Here is a 13,574-nt window from a genome sequence, read left to right on the forward strand (position 1 = left end):
GCAGCCTACTAGGGGCAAACATGCATTGAGAGTGGATAAGAAAAAGCCAAAGAGCGGAAGGGATGCGAGGCAGCTGTTGCTTTAATTGTTTCTTGCTTTTCTAGTCCCATCCCCACCTATCACTTTAATCCCCAACATTTTCCTAACTCAATCCTCAAAGCACAGCTCATTTTCAGGGAAGAAAAAGCTTCTTTCCAGGCCAACATTCTTCTCTACTCCCATTTCTTCTACCCGCTGCCTGGTAGTCAGCTGTGGAGCCTGCAATTCTCTTTTAAAACAGATCAAAAAGGGAAAGGTAATTTATATTTTAATGACAAGGCTTGGTTATGTGTTGGACACAGAGGGTTTATAGCCCTGGGAGGTAATTACTTGGGTTGAAAGGTGCTTCATCTGTTCAGATTGCAGCTTCCAACAGGGTGATGTTCTCAGTGAAACTGGTGATGGCAAAACCATCTGAGAAATCATGCAAGGAAATTTCATTAAAGGAACATTTCCCTTGTTCTCCAATTACTAAATTTAAAATTAATTACAAATTTTATTACTTTTATTAAAACAATCCAACTGAAACCCTTAATATGCTGTATAAAATTTATTATGTGGGATGCAACAAAGGATGGTCCAAAAAGCCCCGGACTGGGGCTGCTCAGGAAACAACAGCATTGAAACTTACTCGTTCTGTGACCCTGGGCCTGACCTTTCAATTCCATTTTAGCTTGTGCCACATATGATCCTATGGAATATAGCAAAAAATCAGATTTTTTTTCCCCCGCAATTGGCATGGTCTTTTACATAGAATCCATTCTATCTGAAAGATGGGAGAATCAGAGTTAGGAAGGAACATTATTTTCTTACCTATATGTCAGAAGATGTTTTTTTCAGTCTCATTTTGAGCTTAAAGGAGAATTGAACTAGTTAATATTCTCACATAGATTCATCGTCATCATCATACTACTACCCATGACAACCCCTTTCAAAATACTATATTATCCCAAGGGCTAGAAAAATATTGTACTATCCAAAGGATCAAGAATGTAGTCAATAACTAGTGTTATATGCAATAACAATATGATGCAATATTATAAGAGACATTAAATTTTTTTTAATGTTTATTCATTTTGAAGGAGAGAGACAGAGCATGAGTGGGGGAGGGGCAGAGAGAGAGAGGGAGACACAGAATCTGAAGCAGGCTCCAGGCTCTGAGCTGTCAGCAAAGAGCCTGCCACGGGGCTCGAACTCACTCAGATCATGACCTGAGCCGGCTGGACTCTTATCTGACTGAGCCACCCAGGTGCCCCATAAGAGATATTTAATATGTAACTTTTGAAACTTTTATTTTAAAATAATTTTAGGCTTACGTTAAAATTACATTAGACAAAATTAATTCAGAAAGTTCCCATGTATACTTCACCCAGCTTCCCAACATCTTGTGTAAACCTTAGCATAATTCTCAAAATTAAGAAATTAAGTTTGGTACAACACTCTTAACTGCCAATTTTATTTGGATTTCACCAGTTTACCACTAATAATACTTCTTCTCTTCTGGGATCCAATCCAGGATACCACAATTCATTTAGCTTCATGTCTTCTTGGTCTTTCCCAATCTGTGAAAGTTCCCTAGCCTTTCCTGTCTTTTATGATTGTGATAGTTTTGAATAGTGGTGGCTAGTTATTTTGTAGAATGCCCTATAGTTTGTATTTGTCTCATCTTTTTTTTTTCATAATTAGATGAAGGGTATGCATTTTTGGCAAGAATACCATAGAAATGATGTGTCCTTGTAAATGTATCATATCAAAGGGTATGTGATATTGATATGTCTTGTTTAAACTTGATCACTTAATTAAAGTGGTGTCCGCTATTCCCATAATGCTACTATTTTCTCCTTTAGAATTAATTAATATCTTGGGGGGAAATAGGTAATTTGAAATGGAAAAATATCCCCTTCTTTTCCAACTTTTGCCTACTGCTTTTGGCATCCATCTTTGGATCTTGTTTGCAACAATTATTACTGTAACTTTCTAATGGTCATTTTCCATCTCCTTTGTCTTTCTACATTTATTAATTGAAAGCACTTTGTAAGGAAGAGCTGCTACTTCTTCCTCATTTATTCAGTATGGGATGCTTGGTATTTACCTTATTCTGTAGGCTATAACCTAACACTATCTTTGTTAATTTTCTTTCTCAAAAATTTCCAGCTTCGGCCAACAGGAACTCTTACAGGTTGGCTTTATGATCTTTCAGTTTGAGTACTTCCTTATTGTATGCCGCCACAAGATACTCCAGGCTTGTTTTTCATTTGCTTGCCCCAGCGCTGGAATCAACTATTTTGTCAAAGAGCACTTGATTCCTTTAATTAGAGAATGCTATCGAGACATCAAGATCTGGGTGCTAAGTGTGTTCACTGCTACTAGCATGTTATTTAGTAACATCCATCCAAGCCGTCTCAGTAGATGTAGGATATATAGTACTCAGCCAAACATACACACATGTCTTAAGTTACATATCTGAAGGTGCCTTCGTGGCATAAAACCATGAATTCATACTGAGACTTCTCATTGTAATCCATCACCACATCCCCTACTCCAGTGTTCTCATATTTTTAAATTGCAATTTTTTTCTGCAATTTTTCAAGTAAGAAACTTGACTCTCATTATCTACAATATACTTACTGATTCTTTCAAACCTAATATACACAAAATTTATTTTCAGAATTGCTTACCCATACCCCTGCAAGAAACAAATCTGCTAAATACAGTAAATGTACTTTCTTATAGTTCGTTTGGCCTTTGACTTACAGTATCCAAAATATTGATTCCCAAAGTAACTTAAGGTTAGTTCTTTTCTTTAAAAAAAAATTTATTTATTTTGAGAGAGACAGTGAGAGCATGCATGTGCATGGGTGGAGGAAGGGCAGAGAGAGAGAAGAGAGAATCCCAAGCAGGTTCTACACTGTCAGTGTGGATTCAATCCCGGGAACCTTGAGATTAGGACCTGAGCCAAAATCAAGAGTTGAATGCTTAACTGAAGTCCCAGGTTAGTTTGTTTCTTACCTACCCACCTTAGCGTGGGCTTTTATTCATTTGCAATATACTAAAGTTTATTTGTTGAATTTTTTGTTCCATTTTGTTTTCTCCTCTCATTCTAGTTGAATATTTTCTATCTAAAGACTCTACAAACTATATAAAAACTCTCTGTCTAGCCTGAGATCACAAGAATTTTCTCCTATATTTTCTGCCAGAAGTTCTATGGTTTTGTATTTTACATTTTAGTCTATGAACATTATGAGTTAATAAAATATGGGTTGAGATTCATTATTTATACCGGAAACATGGATGTGCATTTTTTCGATCACTATTTTCAAAAATAGACTATGCTCCCTTCACTGTAATTCCTTTATACTTAAAAAAAAAATCACTTGAGGGGCGCCTGGGTGGCTCAGTCGGTTAAGCGGCAGATTTCGGCTCAGGTCATGATCTTGCGGTCTGTAAGTTGGAGCCCTGCGTCCGGCTCTGTGCTGACAGCTCGGAGCCTGGAGCCTGTTTCAGATTCTGTGTCTCCCTCTCTCTGACCCTCCCCCATTCATGCTCTGTCTCTCAAATAAATAAACATTTAAAAAAATCACTTGAAATGATGCTGTGGGTATTTTTCTGGACTTTTCCCCATTCATTTGCTTATCACTTCACCACTACCACAATATTTTGATGACTGGAGCTTCATATTAAATCTTGAATTAGGTAGTGCTAGGCTTCAATTTTGTACTTAATTTTCAAAATTAATTTAACTCTTCTAGTTTCTTTGCTTTTCCATATGCAGTTTAGACTCAGGTTACTAATTATCCACAAAGAAAAAGAAAAAGGCCACCTGGGAATTTGATTTGGGTTGGGTTGAATATATATGAATATATATATATATATATATACATATATATATATATTTAGAAATAATTTATTTATTTCTTAATAGTATTCAGGCTTCCAATCCATGAACACTGTATATCTCTTCATTTATTAAATTTTCTTTGATTTATTTCATCAGTGTTTTATAGTTTTCAGCATGCTTATTGTATGCATATTTTGTTAGATTTATACCTACGTATATCATTTATCTCTGTTGTAAATTTTACTGTACTTTTATGTTTCAATTCCCAGTTATTGCTTGAAAGTATATAAAAATACAAGTGATCTTTGTATATTGATTTGATATCTTTTGAACTTTCCAAACTGACTTATGAGATTTAGAAGCTTTTTAAAGATGCTTTAGGATTTTCTACATAGACGTGTTGTTTGTGAATACAGATATACTTCTTTCCATCTTTCCAGTCTATGTGCCTTTTATTCTTTTCCATGTCTTATTCAACTCTCTAGAACTTACAGTACAGTTGAATAAAATTGTGAGAAAGGACATTTTTGCCTGGTTCTCAGTCTTGTGGAAAAGCATTCAGTCTTTCATCATTAACTATAAGGACAATGCTCAGTTTTAAGTAAAATCCCTTTATCAGGTTAAGGAAGCCTTCCTTTACTGTTAGTTTCCTGAGAGTTTTAAATCATGAATAAATGTTGAACTTTGCTAAAAGCTCCCCCCCCCATATATTGACAGGATTAGATAATTTTCTTCATTATTCTGCTAATATAATGAATTATTTTAGTTGATTTTCTTTTCTTTTTTTTTTTGGAGATCTTGCTTCTTTTTTAAATTATTTTTTTAATATGAAATTTATTGTCAAATCGGTTTCCATACAACACCCAGTGCTCATCCCAATAGGTGCCCTCCTCAAAAAAAATATGGAACACTTCACGAATTTGTGTGTCATACTTGTGCAGGGGCCATGCTAATCTTTTCTGTATCGTTCCAATTTTAGTATATGTGCTGCTGAAGCGAGCACTATTTTAGTTGATTTTCTAATGCTGAACCAGGTTTGCATTTCCTCAAATGAACCCCACTTGGATGAAGTCTATTTTTCTTTTTATATATTCCCGGATTTTGTTTGCTAATAGTTTGTTGAGAATTTTTGCATCTAAGATCTTATGGGATATTGGTATTTAACTTTCTTTTCTAATCTTTGTTTGGTTTTGTTATTAGAGTAATGCTGACCTACTAAAAGGAGTTAGGAAGTATTTCCTCTTCTTCAATTTTCTAGAAGAGTTTGTATTGATTTGGTGGTATTTCTTCCCCAAATATTTCTCAGAAATGACCTATGATGGCATTTAGGGACTGGACTTTTCTTAAGTGAAATATTTTAAATTATTAATTTAAATTATCTTATAGGTATAGGGACATTCTGTTTCTTCCTTCTGAGTGAGTTTTGGCAGTTTGTATCTTCCAAGGAGTTAGTTGGTTCATTGAAATTGTAGAATCTATAGGCATAGATGTCACTGACATCTATATTTTTATAGAATCAGTTTTGTTTTCATTGTTTTTCTCTATTTTCATTTTTTAAAATTTTATTCATGTTTGCTCTTAATTTTATTATTTCTGTTCTTCTGCTGTCTTCACGTTTAATTTTGGCTTCATTGTTTAGTTTCTCAAGCTAGAAGCTAAGGTTATTGATACTTTACTTATTTTTTCAAAACAAGTGTTTAGCTCTATTAATTTTCCTCTAAACATTGCTTTAGATATATCCTATAAATTTTGGTGGGCTATATTTTAATTTTACTTCAGCTCAAAATTTTTTTTAATTCCCCTTGAGGCTTTCCCTTTGAAATATAAGTTATTTCAATGTATGTTATTTAGTTTCTAAATATTTGCAGATTTTCCAAATATATTTTTGTTTTGATCCTCCTTTAATGCCCTTATGAACTTCTATTTGTGTTATTTTTAGTCTTTTTAATTTGCTAAGATTTTGTTTGTGGCCAGAATGTAGCCTATGTTGACGAAGATTTCATGTGTACTTGAAAAAAATGTGCATTCTGCTATATTCTTTCAATAAGATCAAATGTATTAAAAGTATTTGTTATGTCCATCATATACTTACTGACTTATTTGTTCTGTTAATTCCAGGGAGAGAGAGAGAGAGAAAGAGAGAGAGAGGGAGAGAGAGAGAAGCTGAAATCTCCAACTATAATTATAGATTTGTCTATTTTTCCTTCAGTTCTCTTGTGTTTTGATTAATATATTTTGAAGCTCTGCTTTTAGATATGTAATAGTTGATAAGATTTTAATTAAATATAGACTGACACACATGGATTTATCTCAAGATGATTCGGTATAAGAAATAAAAAAATTCCCATTTATAATTCTTTGAACATATGTTGAAAATTAGAGGCCTGTATCTTGTACTTCATATTAAGTCAGAAAACTTTTCATGGACATAACAGAAATTAAATAGTCTTGAAGGGAAGCTAATTCTATTCTGCTGTTTCTTTAATACGTCTGGTATCGCCAAACACTGAAAGCGTTTACCTTTTAATAAACGGGGTCAATTTTTTTTTTTTTTAGTAAAACTCAAGACGCTTAGTTATTTTGTCCTTGGTTCTTAAAATGACATATTTTGCTTATTTTTGAATATCTTTATTTATATACAATTACCTTTAGAGATTATACTTGAAGGGTTTGGGAGATAGGATTTTAGGAGTCCTCAACATTCACACCATCTCGTGTATATACACAATCCCTTCACAATCCCTTTCCCTTTAGTGTGGGCAGGAGATGTAAGTTTGATGGAATATCATTTCAATGATTACTTTACATTAAATCTAAGGGACTTTCTAGATATAAAGATGTTAAGTGTTTTGTAATCAGTAGACATTAAGTTAATTAAAGGAAGATTACCCAGGTGAGCCTGACTTTATCAGGTGAGCTCTTTAAAGGAGGTTCTAGAGTCAGAGGAAGAAAAATTCAGAGAGATGTGAAACAGCAGATATGCTCTTCTATTGACCTTGAATAGAATACTTTAAACATTTGAGTTACCATAAGTTCCTTGGTATAGTAGAGAAAGAATCTAAACCTTAGGGAGGAAAAAAATACTGGATTGGATTTGTCACACACACACACACACACACACACACAAACCCTAATTATATTTCCTGAAAGGACTTGGAATATATTCACCAAAACACTGAAAGAATTTTACAGATTATGGAGCATCAGCATCTTGTAAAGTATTGTAGTGACTGTAATTGTGGCTGTATTGTAGTGACAGTGCTGCTGTCATTGACAAGATTTCTCCTATTTCATCGATTATAGCAAGCCCCTAAATGGCAGGACAAAGTAGTAGCATTTATGGAATATGTTATGGCATATGTTTTCCATAATATCGAAGAGAGCTAGTGTGGTAATCAGAATGGTCTGACTTACAGGGATATTAGTGGTGATAATCATGGGAATCATAGAATCTCCTCTTTATAACCCCAAAAATTCTAAGACTAGAGATTCTAGGACCATGATGATCACTGGCACTTTCCCAGTACCCAGGCCTGAGTCAGTTCCTAGTTTTCAAGGGAGGCCTGACAACAAAGTTTTGAGTTCGAGAGCTGGCAAGAATGGCAATAAATGTGGATAAGGTTACTTTTCTTTTCAAAAACTTGATGGATTTTATTTAGCCCAATATACACAGAATATCACCATTTTCACCTTTCAGTGAGGCCCATCAGGAGCTGATTTTACACCTCCATTCAGAGACAGTGAGGCATTGTGAGTCCCAGCCATACTTTTGTTAGGGTGGTGTGGGTGGGGACCAATGAACTGCTGAACATAAATACCTGGCCAGTTCTCTGGCTATACTTCAAGAGTGGAATACCTGCTAAAAATAAAAAACAAACACAAAATTGAATCCACAATATTAGAATATCCAAATTGTCCAGGATACAATAAAAAAAAATCACTCATTATACCAAGAACAAGGACATCACAACATGAATGAGAAAAGACAATGAACAGATAGATGCCAACACAAATATTAGAATACTTAAAAAGGATTTCAAAGCAGCTATAATAAAAATACTCCCACAAAGAATAGCCATTGTCTTGAAAAGAAAAAAACGTAGAAAACCTCAGCAAAGAAATGGATGTTATAAAAAAGGAACCAAATGGAAACTGCAGTACTGAAAATATAATAAACAAAATTAAAAACTTGCTAAATGGACTCACTAGGAAAAGACAGAGAGTAGAATTAGTGAACTTGAAGATTGATCAATAGAACTGAAACAAAATGGACTAAAAAAAAAATGAACAGTGTTCAGGGACTTGTAGGAAAATAATGAAAAGCTATCATTTCTCCCACAGAGTGGTACTCATGGTGGCAGCGTCCACCTGCACAGTGGGAGAAGCCAAGGTCCCCAGCCGGGGCGCGGGGGGGGGGGGCGGGGAGGGGGGGGGAGGTGGCTGCTTCACCTTTTAGACCTTTTTCTCTTGAAATGGTGCTGCTTTGCTCTCTTTCACCGGTTGTCATGAGCGAGAGCCTCTGCCCCAGGAAAAGGAGAAGGCATGGCAATGAAGATCATCATCTTCCCCCGCCCTTCCACCACCCTAGACCAAAAGGAGTGCTGGAAACCCTGTCTTTCATGATTCCTGGGACACAGTCTTCAAGCAGTGGTGGAAGCAGCAGCAGCAGCAGTCTGCACTGCACTACCGCCCTTCCTTCCACATCAACCAGACCCTGAGGAGGTCCACGTTCATAGCCTAGGGCACCAAGGACACGATGACCTCCAACATGATGTGCGGGCCGTTTCTTGCCTTCTGTGAAGGGATAGCGCCATTCAGATTTGGTATTTCAGCTTAAGATGTTTTTAAAAATTGCACAAAAATATGCCTGTTGGCTTTTCAGGCTAAATTTGAAATAATAGGTTAACAGGCAGTCGTTTACCTGTGGTTTTGCTGCACTATTGCAATTTCAAAGGGGCTTTGAAACAATTTTTTAGAGGATTCTTTTCAGGGTGGATATCAAATCTATGTCAGGGTAATGGTATGAGGAAATCTCATGTGCATATTGAATCCATAGTTTGTCTCATTCAGAATGATTTCCAAATCTGTCAATTAGAAATCCTACTTTATGTAAAAAAGCCTTGTAAAAATACAGGATCTTGAATTTTTTTAATTCAGTAAAGTAGTAAAGAGTATCTAGTTTCCATGAAAAAAAAAAAAGTTATCATTCTTATCATTAGAGTCCCAGAAGGGGAGGAGAAAGGCAATCATACTGCAAAAGCTGTACTGAAAAAGCATTTGATGAAGTAAAGGCTGAAAGTTTCCCAAATTTGATGAAATACATAACTTTATAAATTTAAGAAGCTTGTGAATGTCAAATAAGATAATCCAAAAAGTCAAACAAAGATGCATCATAATTAAACTTCTGAAAACTAATACAGATGCTGCATTGACTTTAGGAGAACAGCAAATAAGAGCAGATATCTCTTCTGAAACCATGGATGCCAAAAGCAAGTGACACAATATGTTTCAAATAGTTGAAAGAGAATAGTCAACTTCTATATCTATTCTTCAAATTCTATATCCAGTGAGACATCTTTCAGAGATGAGAAAGAAATCAAGACATTTGCAAATGAAGGAAAGCTAAGGGAATTTCTTACTAACAAACTTACCTTTAAACAATGTCTAATGAAAATTCTCTAAAAGGACAAAAAATTGTAACAGAAGACTTTGACTTCAGAAAGGAAAAAAAAAACATTGGAATGTGTAAAAAGAGGGGTGAAATAATAGATGCCTTGTTACTCATGAGTTTCCTACATCATATTTGGTGGTTTAAACAAAATATTTTAACACTGACTACTGTGCTGCTCAATCTATATAAAGGAAATATTTAAGACAATTATATTTTTTAAAAGGGAGGTTAATGGAACTTAAATGAAAGTAAGTACACTCCACTGAATTTGGTAAAATATCAATTGTAGTCCACTATGATATTATGTAGGTATGTTGCAATATCTAAAGTAGCCACTCAGAAAGTTTAAAACTCAATGATACTATAAATAAACTGTGACGGAATCCTAAAAGAATGTTAAAATAACTCATGAAAAAGTAATAAAAGAGAGCAGAGGACTAAGAAACAGGCAATATACATAAAACAAATAACAAAACAGACTTGAGCTGTAACATATCAATAATTACCTTAAATATAAATGGTCTAAATATATAAATTAAATGAAGTTGGTTGAGTATAAAAATAATTCAGGTATATGTTATCTACAACTGGCTCACTTCAAATACAATGGTAACGGTAAGCTGAAAGTAAAATGATGGAAAATCTTTGGAATTAGGACTAAAGAATTCTTAGAGTTGATACCGAGAGCATTATATACTCTGAAAAAATGACAAATTGGATGCCATGAAATTTAAAAACTTTTGCTCAATGAAATAACCTATGAAAAGATATAAAGATAAGCTAAAGACTGGAAGCAAATATTTGTAAACTACATGTTGGACAAAGGACCAGTATCTAGAATATATAAAGAATTTTCAAAACTCAATAGTTAAGAACAATCTAATTAAAAAATGGGCAAAAATTATGAATATACATTTCACCAAAAAGGATATGTAGATCACAAATAACACATGAACAGAGGTTCAAGATCATTAATTATTAGATAAAGCAAGATAAAACCATAATAAAATACCACTATACATTTATCAGAATGGCTAAAATAAAAAATACTGATAAGCATACAGAAAAATTGGATCAGTCATGTATTGCAGGTGGGAATATAAAATGGTGTAGCCATTCTGGAAAATTCTTTCCAGAGAAAGAAAAATGTGTGTTCACACCAAAACCTATATACAGATGTTCATAGAAGCATTATTAGTAATAGCCCAAAATGGAAAGAATCCAGATGTCTTTCAATGGTTGAATGGTTACAATTAAACCAATAGAAGTATTTCCATACCATGGAATACTACTCAGAAATAAAAAGGAACAAATATTGATCCATGCAACAACCTGGATGAATTCCCAGAGAACTATGCTGAATGAAAAAAAGCCAATCCCCAGAGGTTACATGCTGTATAATTCTATCCGTATAACATTCTTGAAAGGATAAAATTATAGAAATGTGGAACAGCCAGGGCCCAGAGACAAGAGGTGGATGTGGTTATGAAGAGATAAGGGATCCTTTTGGTGATGGAAATGTTCTGTATTTTGACTATATCCATGTCAATATCTGGGTTTTGATACTTTAATACAGTTTTGCAAGATGTTACCATCCAGGGAAATTGGGTACATGGAACACAAGTCTCTACATTATTTCTTTCAGCCGCATGTGACTCAAAAACTATCTTAAAATCAAAGTTTAATATTAAAAATGATAAAGAATTTAAAATACTATGAACACAAAACAGTGACATTAATTACCATGCAACTCTATACCAGTACCTTTAAAAAACTGAAAGAAATCCAGGCTTAGTGGAAAGAAAAAATCCCAAGAAATCAACCTTCTTGGTACATTCTGTGCTTTGAGAGCATCCAGTGTTTTACTTCCAGACCTAGCATGGTTTATCTTTCAGCTCTTAAGGCTGTTGAAGTGTATGTGCTAATGCATTTTACACTCCTCAGCGTACAACATTGTCGCTATTTACCCTCTTCCCATCAAAGCAGTTGCTCAAGTGTTTGTTCTCAGCCTTCCTTTAGTGGACACATTCTAAGAGAGGGCCAGTCAGCTATGGTCATCATAGGTCTCCTGTTGATGACTGTGCAACCAAGATCACTGTCTAGGGATCACCGCAGACAGGATCAGGATGACCAATACAAACTTCTGTCTCATCACTACAGCATCTAGTCTCCCGGGGTGAAGTTTGCTAAGGTATTATACTCCCTTTGTAGCAAGTTGATACATATATGACTCACATCTCTTTGCTTTCTTTGCCACCTATTCTGTATTTGCCAAATCCTCTGTTAATTATCTCTACCTACTCTTCCATTCTAGTCTCAGACCAGTTCTGATAGGGTAGACTATGCTACATAAACACATTTTTCTCTGGGTTGGAGGCTCTGGGTCTTCCCATTATTTCAAATTTATTCAGGGACTAAGGCGCAGATGGAATATTCTATTCTCCTTCTCTAACTTAGGGAGAACATCTTCATTTGTATGTAAAAATATAATGAACTCCCTCTGGTAATCCAGGTAGATCACCCTACTCCTCTTACACTGATGCCACCTTTCACCTAATGAGGTTGATTATGAAAGGATTTGCCTAACCCATCTTGGAGGAGATAGGATTGTGGAATTAATTTCTTCTAGAAATTAATTTTCTTTTCATGCTCTGATATGAGAACTCTAATAGAACTTCCAGATATGTACATGCCTATATCCAGATATCTTAATAATTTTTGCGCCTCCTTTCTGCAGGTGGAGTGCCTCATCTAAGACCAGCTGCTTTTTTTTTTAAGCCTTATCTGAATATTTTTATTCTGTTAAGTGAATCACTAGATTTTAACAGTTGGTGGTGGTGCTTTGATTTTGTTGCAAATGGTTCACAACCATAGATAGGCCTTCATCACCTCACTGTTACTCCAGTAATTAGAAGTATGATGCTCCAGTGAAGGACCTGCTTGTCAGGCATTAAGTTTGCTTCACTAAATCTCAGTGAATGACTTTATGAATATAGGCAGGTCATACTCTTTTGGCAATATCCAGAGGTGTTATGAAGGTGTGCTTTACAACCCTCCCAGTGAACACTAACTACTTGCTATCCATAACTGGGGAAGGAGAAAATAGTATTTATGAGGTTGTTTATCACAGACATTCATCTAGAGTCTGGACAGTGCGCTAATTCTATGGTCATATAACCATTGCTGTTTTAATTTATAGCAAACCATTCCAAAGCCCTATCCTATTATATAAAAAATAAAAAATAAATATTAAATGGGAAATTGGGATTTACCAAATACCTCTCTTTCATGATATCAGTGGGTCTGTGATTTCTTACTTGGTAATAAGAAATATTGATAAGGTTTAATCAACTAACAACAGTGGGGGCAAATCTGGCATTTCCAGGGACATGGTATGGATCTGTGTACTCATGTTGTGAACTGTCATTGCCTCTCAGTTTCCTCGATGTAACTGCCCATAATACAGATGGCTCACCTACTAGTGATATTCACAACTGGCCCTGCTTTGTACCCTGTTGTTTGTGGACTCAAGATGAGTGATAGTAGAAACTCATTTTTTTTTGAAGGAACTAATTTCAGAGGGACCAGAATCACACTAGAATGACATCCCCTGGACTTGCTTCCCCCAAATGCCACAGAACATCTCTTCTAAACCCTGACCCACTTTCCTCGTATCCTAGCTTGCTATTCCCTGGTGGCCCTGGGACACTGCCCAAGCCTTAGTGGCATTTATTCCAGTTATTCCATGAGATATTCCTTTTACTTCTTGTGTTTTGCTAGGGCATTATAAGTTGATTTATGTATATGCTTGTGGCTTTCTTTCTGCTCTCTCTCTTTTTAGAATTCCTTCAGTCTTTTTCCACTCTCTCTCATTAGTTTATAAGTGCTTTTGTAATCCCCCACAGTTCTATGTATAGTCAACTTTTGATTATCTGAGCTAATGGAGGGGAGCATTAGCACGGATGATATCAGAGGACAAATAAATTTCCCAGGGGTTTGCATCAATTCTGTGAAAGTATCTGAGTC

The 13,574-nt window shown here is 35.2% G+C and overlaps 1 non-coding gene across 1 annotated transcript; it reads right to left on the reverse strand.

Annotated features, from left to right (window-relative positions):
- Positions 1 to 4,773: 4,773 nt before the first annotated feature.
- LOC115515197 lies at positions 4,774 to 4,880 on the reverse strand. The gene has a single exon (XR_003969228.1). It is a non-coding gene; the product is annotated as a U6 spliceosomal RNA (small nuclear RNA).
- Between the last annotated feature and the right edge of the window lie 8,694 nt (positions 4,881 to 13,574).

This window comes from Lynx canadensis, chromosome B2, assembly GCF_007474595.2.
Source record: "Lynx canadensis isolate LIC74 chromosome B2, mLynCan4.pri.v2, whole genome shotgun sequence".
NCBI lineage: Eukaryota > Metazoa > Chordata > Mammalia > Carnivora > Felidae > Lynx > Lynx canadensis.